Source organism: Amphibalanus amphitrite, unplaced genomic scaffold (assembly GCF_019059575.1).
Source record: "Amphibalanus amphitrite isolate SeventyFive unplaced genomic scaffold, NRLGWU_Aamphi_draft 000004F_arrow, whole genome shotgun sequence".
In the NCBI taxonomy this organism is placed as follows: Eukaryota; Metazoa; Arthropoda; class Thecostraca; order Balanomorpha; family Balanidae; genus Amphibalanus; species Amphibalanus amphitrite.
Window position 1 is genome coordinate 2,728,009 of NW_024881501.1, and position 8,379 is coordinate 2,736,387.

Sequence of the window (8,379 nt, forward strand, 5' to 3'; positions counted from 1 at the left end):
TCCCCGGGTCAATATCTAGCCGCAGCCTCGGGTTCCAGATGTGTGCAACTTACCCCTTACCCCTTAATCGGCCCTTAAAGGAAGGGGCGCGTCAAAAGTGCCTCAAGGGTTCGTCTGATCGCCAAAATAAGGGTCGCAATCGATTCCTCGGGTCAATATCTAGCCGCAGCCTCGGGTTCCAGATGTGTGCAACTTACCCCTTACCCCTTAATCGGCCCTTAAAGGAAGGGGCGCGTCAAAAGTGCCTCAAGGGTTCGTCTGATCGCCAAAATAAGGGTCGCAATCGATTCCCCGGGTCAATATCTAGCCGCAGCCTCGGGTTCCAGATGTGTGCAACTTACCCCTTACCCCTTAATCGGCCCTTAAAGGAAGGGGCGCGTCAAAAGTGCCTCAAGGGTTCGTCTGATCGCCAAAATAAGGGTCGCAATCGATTCCTCGGGTCAATATCTAGCCGCAGCCTCGGGTTCCAGATGTGTGCAACTTACCCCTTACCCCTTAATCGGCCCTTAAAGGAAGGGGCGCGTCAAAAGTGCCTCAAGGGTTCGTCTGATCGCCAAAATAAGGGTCGCAATCGATTCCCCGGGTCAATATCTAGCCGCAGCCTTGGGTTCCAGATGTGTGCAACTTACCCCTTACCCCTTAATCGGCCCTTAAAGGAAGGGGCGCGTCAAAAGTGCCTCAAGGGTTCGTCTGATCGCGAAAATAAGGGTCGCAATCGATTCCCCGGGTCAATATTTAGCCGCAGCCTCGGGTTCCGGATGTGTGCAACTTACCCCTTACCCCTTAATCGGCCCTTAAAGGAAGGGGCGCGTCAAAAGTGCCTCAAGGGTTCGTCTGATCGCCAAAATAAGAGTCGCAATCGATTCCTCGGGTCAATATCTAGCCGCAGCCTCGGGTTCAAGATGTGTGCAACTTACCCCTTACCCCTTAATCGGCCCTTAAAGGAAGGGGCGCGTCAAAAGTGCCTCAAGGGTTCGTCTGATCGCCAAAATAAGGGTCGCAATCGATTCCCCGGGTCAATATCTAGCCGCAGCCTCGGGTTCAAGATGTGTGCAACTTACCCCTTACCCCTTAATCGGCCCTTAAAGGAAGGGGCGCGTCAAAAGTGCCTCAAGGGTTCATCTGATCGCCAAAATAAGGGTCGCAATCGATTCCCCGGGTCAATATCTAGCCGCAGCCTCGGGTTCCAGATGTGTGCAACTTACCCCTTACCCCTTAATCGTCCCTTAAAGGGACCCTCCCACCTTCAAAAAAGTTAATGAATTGGCATGAAAGTGATGTCCCTTGGTTCAGAAAGAGCGAAAACGAATATCTACCAAATTTCACCGAAAAATATTCACTGGTTTTCAAGATATTAGGCTTTTACTTTTGTTTACTTTTTGGGATCTCCCTGTTACTAGCGACTTTATTTGGAAGCAATAATTTGGCAGCCTTAAAGTGCGGCAGACGTTGCGCGCAAAGCAGCGTATACCACCACGTGTTAACGATGGTTTTAGTCTAAGATTTAAAAATCGTTAGATCTCCGCTGACGTCACAAATTCTAAGGGGGCATACCAATGCATTAGCCCCTTAGAATCCGAAAACTGCAAGTTTGAAATTCCATATCTTCGAATTAAAGCATTTCTCGATGTTGTGAGTGCCCAAACCGGTATTTGCAGGCCATGGCCACCAATTTGGCTATCTCAACTCAAAACTAATGTTAAGGTGGGAGGGTCCCTTTAAAGGAAGGGGCGCGTCAAAAGTGCCTCAAGGGTTCGTCTGATCGCCAAAATAAGGGTCGCAATCGATTCCTCGGGTCAATATCTAGCCGCAGCCTCGGGTTCAAGATGTGTGCAACTTACCCCTTACCCCTTAATCGGCCCTTAAAGGAAGGGGCGCGTCAAAAGTGCCTCAAGGGTTCGTCTGATCGCCAAAATAAGGGTCGCAATCGATTCCTCGGGTCAATATCTAGCCGCAGCCTCGGGTTCAAGATGTTTGCAACTTACCCCTTACCCCTTAATCGGCCCTTAAAGGAAGGGGCGCGTCAAAAGTGCCTCAAGGGTTCGTCTGATCGCCAAAATAAGGGTCGCAATCGATTCCTCGGGTCAATATCTAGCCGCAGCCTCGGGTTCAAGATGTGTGCAACTTACCCCTTACCCCTTAATCGGCCCTTAAAGGAAGGGGCGCGTCAAAAGTGCCTCAAGGGTTCGTCTGATCGCCAAAATAAGGGTCGCAATCGATTCCTCGGGTCAATATCTAGCCGCAGCCTCGGGTTCAAGATGTGTGCAACTTACCCGTTACCCCTTAATCGGCCCTTAAAGGACGGGGCGCGTCAAAAGTGCCTCAAGGGTTCGTCTGATCGCCAAAATAAGGGTCGCAATCGATTCCCCGGGTCAAAATCTAGCCGCAGCCTCGGGTTCCAGATGTGTGCAACTTACCCCTTACCCCTTAATCGGCCCTTAAAGGAAGGGGCGCGTCAAAAGTGCCTCAAGGGTTCGTCTTACCGCCAAAATAAGGGTCGCAATCGATTCCTCGGGTCAATATCTAGCCGCAGCCTCGGGTTCCAGATGTGTGCAACTTACCCCTTACCCCTTAATCGGCCCTTAAAGGACGGGGGGCGTCAAAAGTGCCTCAAGGGTTCGTCTGATCGCCAAAATAAGGGTCGCAATCGATTCCCTGGGTCAATATCTAGCCGCAGCCTCGGGTTCCAGATGTGTGCAACTTACCCCTTACCCCTTAATCGGCCCTTAAAGGAAGGGGCGCGTCAAAAGTGCCTCAAGGGTTCGTCTGATCGCCAAAATAAGGGTCGCAATCGATTCCTTGGGTCAATATCTAGCCGCAGCCTCGGGTTCCAGATGTGTGCAACTTACCCCTTACCCCTTAATCGGCCCTTAAAGGACGGGGCGCGTCAAAAATGCCTCAAGGGTTCGTCTGATCGCCAAAATAAGGGTCGCAATCGATTCCTCGGGTCAATATCTAGCCGCAGCCTCGGGTTCCAGATGTGTGCAACTTACCCCTTACCCCTTAATCGGCCCTTAAAGGACGGGGCGCGTCAAAAGTGCCTCAAGGGTTCGTCTGATCGCCAAAATAAGGGTCGCAATCGATTCCCCGGGTCAATATCTAGTCGCAGCCTCGGGTTCCAGATGTGTGCAACTTACCCCTTACCCCTTAATCGGCCCTTAAAGGAAGGGGCGCGTCAAAAGTGCCTCAAGGGTTCGTCTGATCGCCAAAATAAGGGTCGCAATCGATTCCCCGGGTCAATATCTAGCCGCAGCCTTGGGTTCCAGATGTGTGCAACTTACCCCTTACCCCTTAATCGGCCCTTAAAGGAAGGGGCGCGTCAAAAGTGCCTCAAGGGTTTGTCTGATCGCCAAAATAAGGGTCGCAATCGATTCCCCGGGTCAATATCTAGCCGCAGCCTCGGGTTCCAGATGTGTGCAACTTACCCCTTACCCCTTAATCGGCCCTTAAAGGAAGGGGCGCGTCAAAAGTGCCTCAAGGGTTCGTCTGATCGCCAAAATAAGGGTCGCAATCGATTCCTCGGGTCAATATCTAGCCGCAGCCTCGGGTTCCAGATGTGTGCAACTTACCCCTTACCCCTTAATCGGCTCTCAAAGGAAGGGGCGCGTCAAAAGTGCCTCAAGGGTTCGTCTGATCGCCAAAATAAGGGTCGCAATCGATTCCCCGGGTCAATATCTAGCCGCAGCCTCGGGTTCCAGATGTGTGCAACTTACCCCTTACCCCTTAATCGGCCCTTAAAGGAAGGGGCGCGTCAAAAGAGCCTCAAGGGTTCGTCTGATCGCCAAAATAAGGGTCGCAATCGATTCCCCGGGTCAATATCTAACCGCAGCCTCGGGTTCCAGATGTGTGCAACTTACCCCTTACCCCTTAATCGGCCCTTAAAGGACGGGGCGCGTCAAAAGTGCCTCAAGGGTTCGTCTGATCGCCAAAATAAGGGTCGCAATCGATTCCCCGGGTCAATATCTAGCCGCAGCCTCGGGACCCAGATGTGTGCAACTTACCCCTTACCCCTTAATCGGCCCTTTAAGGAAGGGGCGCGTCAAAACGCCCTCAAGGGTTCGTCTGATCGCCAAAATAAGGGTCGCAATCGATTCCCCGGGTCAATATCTAGCCGCAGCCTCGGGTTCGAGATGTGTGCAACTTACCCCTTACCCCTTAATCGGCCCTTAAAGGAAGGGGCGCGTCAAAACGCCCTGAAGGGTTCGTCTGATCGCCAAAATAAGGGTCGCAATCGATTCCCGGGTCAATATCTAGCCGCAGCCTCGGGTTCCAGATGTGTGCAACTTACCCCTTACCCCTTAATCGGCCCTTAAAGAAAGGGGCGCGTCAAAACGCCCTCAAGGGTTCGTCTGATCGCCAAAATAAGGGTCGCAATCGATTCCCCGGGTCAATATCTAGCCGCAGCCTCGGGTTCCAGATGTGTGCAACTTACCCCTTACCCCTTAATCGGCCCTTAAAGGAAGGGGCGCGTCAAAACGCCCTCAAGGGTTCGTCTGATCGCCAAAATAAGGGTCGCAATCGATTCCCCGGGTCAAAATCTAGCCGCAGCCTGGGGTTCCAGATGTGTGCAACTTACCCCTTACCCCTTTATCGGCCCTTAAAGGAAGGGGCGCGTCAAAAGTGCCTCAAGGGTTCGTCTGATCGCCAAAATAAGGGTCGCAATCGATTCCCCGGGTCAATATCTAGCCGCAGCCTCGGGTTCCAGATGTGTGCAACTTACCCCTTACCCCTTAATCGGCCCTTAAAGGACGGGGCGCGTCAAAAGTGCCTCAAGGGTTCGTCTGATTGCCAAAATAAGGGTCGCAATCGATTCCCCGGGTCAATATCTAGCCGCAGCCTCGGGTTCCAGATGTGTGCAACTTACCCCTTACCCCTTAATCGGCCCTTAAAGGAAGGGGCGCGTCAAAAGTGCTTCAAGGGTTCGTTTGATCGCCAAAATAAGGGTCGCAATCGATTCCCCGGGTCAATATCTAGCCGCAGCCTCGGGTTCCAGATGTGTGCAACTTACCCCTTACCCCTTAATCGGCCCTTAAAGGACGGGGCGCGTCAAAAGTACCTCAAGGATTCGTCTGATCGCCAGAATAAGGGTCGCAATCGATTCCTCGGGTCAATATCTAGCCGCAGCCTCGGGTTCCAGATGTGTGCAACTTACCCCTTACCCCTTAATCGGCCCTTAAAGGAAGGGGCGCGTCAAAAGAGCCTCAAGGGTTCGTCTGATCGCCAAAATAAGGGTCGCAATCGATTCCCCGGGTCAATATCTAACCGCAGCCTCGGGTTCCAGATGTGTGCAACTTACCCCTTACCCCTTAATCGGCCCTTAAAGGACGGGGCGCGTCAAAAGTGCCTCAAGGGTTCGTCTGATCGCCAAAATAAGGGTCGCAATCGATTCCCCGGGTCAATATCTAGCCGCAGCCTCGGGATCCAGATGTGTGCAACTTACCCCTTACCCCTTAATCGGCCCTTAAAGGAAGGGGCGCGTCAAAACGCCCTCAAGGGTTCGTCTGATCGCTAAAATAAGGGTCGCAATCGATTCCCCGGGTCAATATCTAGCCGCAGCCTTGGGTTCGAGATGTGTGCAACTTACCCCTTACCCCTTAATCGGCCCTTAAAGGAAGGGGCGCGTCAAAACGCCCTCAAGGGTTCGTCTGATCGCCAAAATAAGGGTCGCAATCGATTCCCCGGGTCAATATCTAGCCGCAGCCTCGGGTTCCAGATGTGTGCAACTTACCCCTTACCCCTTAATCGGCCCTTAAAGAAAGGGGCGCGTCAAAACGCCCTCAAGGGTTCGTCTGATCGCCAAAATAAGGGTCGCAATCGATTCCCCGGGTCAATATCTAGCCGCAGCCTCGGGTTCCAGATGTGTGCAACTTACCCCTTACCCCTTAATCGGCCCTTAAAGGAAGGGGCGCGTCAAAACGCCCTCAAGGGTTCGTCTGATCGCCAAAATAAGGGTCGCAATCGATTCCCCGGGTCAAAATCTAGCCGCAGCCTCGGGTTCCAGATGTGTGCAACTTACCCCTTACCCCTTTATCGGCCCTTAAAGGAAGGGGCGCGTCAAAAGTGCCTCAAGGGTTCGTCTGATCGCCAAAATAAGGGTCGCAATCGATTCCCCGGGTCAATATCTAGCCGCAGCCTCGGGTTCCAGATGTGTGCAACTTACCCCTTACCCCTTAATCGGCCCTTAAAGGACGGGGCGCGTCAAAAGTGCCTCAAGGGTTCGTCTGATCGCCAAAATAAGGGTCGCAATCGATTCCCCGGGTCAATATCTAGCCGCAGCCTCGGGTTCCAGATGTGTGCAACTTACCCCTTACCCCTTAATCGGCCCTTAAAGGAAGGGGCGCGTCAAAAGTGCCTCAAGGGTTCGTTTGATCGCCAAAATAAGGGTCGCAATCGATTCCCCGGGTCAATATCTAGCCGCAGCCTCGGGTTCCAGATGTGTGCAACTTACCCCTTACCCCTTAATCGGCCCTTAAAGGACGGGGCGCGTCAAAAGTACCTCAAGGGTTCGTCTGATCGCCAAAAGAAGGGTCGCAATCGATTCCTCGGGTCAATATCTAGCCGCAGCCTCGGGTTCCAGATGTGTGCAACTTACCCCTTACCCCTTAATCGGCCCTTAAAGGAAGGGGCGCGTCAAAACGCCCTCAAGGGTTCGTCTGATCGCCAAAATAAGGGTCGCAATCGATTCCCCGGGTCAATATCTAGCCGCAGCCTCGGGTTCCAGATGTGTGCAACTTACCCCTTACCCCTTAATCGGCCCTTAAAGGAAGGGGCGCGTCAAAAGTGCCTCAAGGGTTCGTCTGATCGCCAAAATAAGGGTCGCAATCGATTCCTCGGGTCAATATCTAGCCGCAGCCTCGGGTTCAAGATGTTTGCAACTTACCCCTTACCCCTTAATCGGCCCTTAAAGGAAGGGGCGCGTCAAAAGTGCCTCAAGGGTTCGTCTGATCGCCAAAATAAGGGTCGCAATCGATTCCTCGGGTCAATATCTAGCCGCAGCCTCGGGTTCAAGATGTGTGCAACTTACCCCTTACCCCTTAATCGGCCCTTAAAGGAAGGGGCGCGTCAAAAGTGCCTCAAGGGTTCGTCTGATCGCCAAAATAAGGGTCGCAATCGATTCCTCGGGTCAATATCTAGCCGCAGCCTCGGGTTCAAGATGTGTGCAACTTACCCGTTACCCCTTAATCGGCCCTTAAAGGACGGGGCGCGTCAAAAGTGCCTCAAGGGTTCGTCTGATCGCCAAAATAAGGGTCGCAATCGATTCCCCGGGTCAATATCTAGCCGCAGCCTCGGGTTCCAGATGTGTGCAACTTACCCCTTACCCCTTAATCGGCCCTTAAAGGAAGGGGCGCGTCAAAAGTGCCTCAAGGGTTCGTCGTATCGCCAAAATAAGGGTCGCAATCGATTCCTCGGGTCAATATCTAGCCGCAGCCTCGGGTTCCAGATGTGTGCAACTTACCCCTTACCCCTTAATCGGCCCTTAAAGGACGGGGGGCGTCAAAAGTGCCTCAAGGGTTCGTCTGATCGCCAAAATAAGGGTCGCAATCGATTCCCTGGGTCAATATCTAGCCGCAGCCTCGGGTTCCAGATGTGTGCAACTTACCCCTTACCCCTTAATCGGCCCTTAAAGGAAGGGGCGCGTCAAAAGTGCCTCAAGGGTTCGTCTGATCGCCAAAATAAGGGTCGCAATCGATTCCTTGGGTCAATATCTAGCCGCAGCCTCGGGTTCCAGATGTGTGCAACTTACCCCTTACCCCTTAATCGGCCCTTAAAGGACGGGGCGCGTCAAAAATGCCTCAAGGGTTCGTCTGATCGCCAAAATAAGGGTCGCAATCGATTCCTCGGGTCAATATCTAGCCGCAGCCTCGGGTTCCAGATGTGTGCAACTTACCCCTTACCCCTTAATCGGCCCTTAAAGGACGGGGCGCGTCAAAAGTGCCTCAAGGGTTCGTCTGATCGCCAAAATAAGGGTCGCAATCGATTCCCCGGGTCAATATCTAGTCGCAGCCTCGGGTTCCAGATGTGTGCAACTTACCCCTTACCCCTTAATCGGCCCTTAAAGGAAGGGGCGCGTCAAAAGTGCCTCAAGGGTTCGTCTGATCGCCAAAATAAGGGTCGCAATCGATTCCCCGGGTCAATATCTAGCCGCAGCCTTGGGTTCCAGATGTGTGCAACTTACCCCTTACCCCTTAATCGGCCCTTAAAGGAAGGGGCGCGTCAAAAGTGCCTCAAGGGTTTGTCTGATCGCCAAAATAAGGGTCGCAATCGATTCCCCGGGTCAATATCTAGCCGCAGCCTCGGGTTCCAGATGTGTGCAACTTACCCCTTACCCCTTAATCGGCCCTTAAAGGAAGGGGCGCGTCAAAAGTGCCTCAAGGGTTC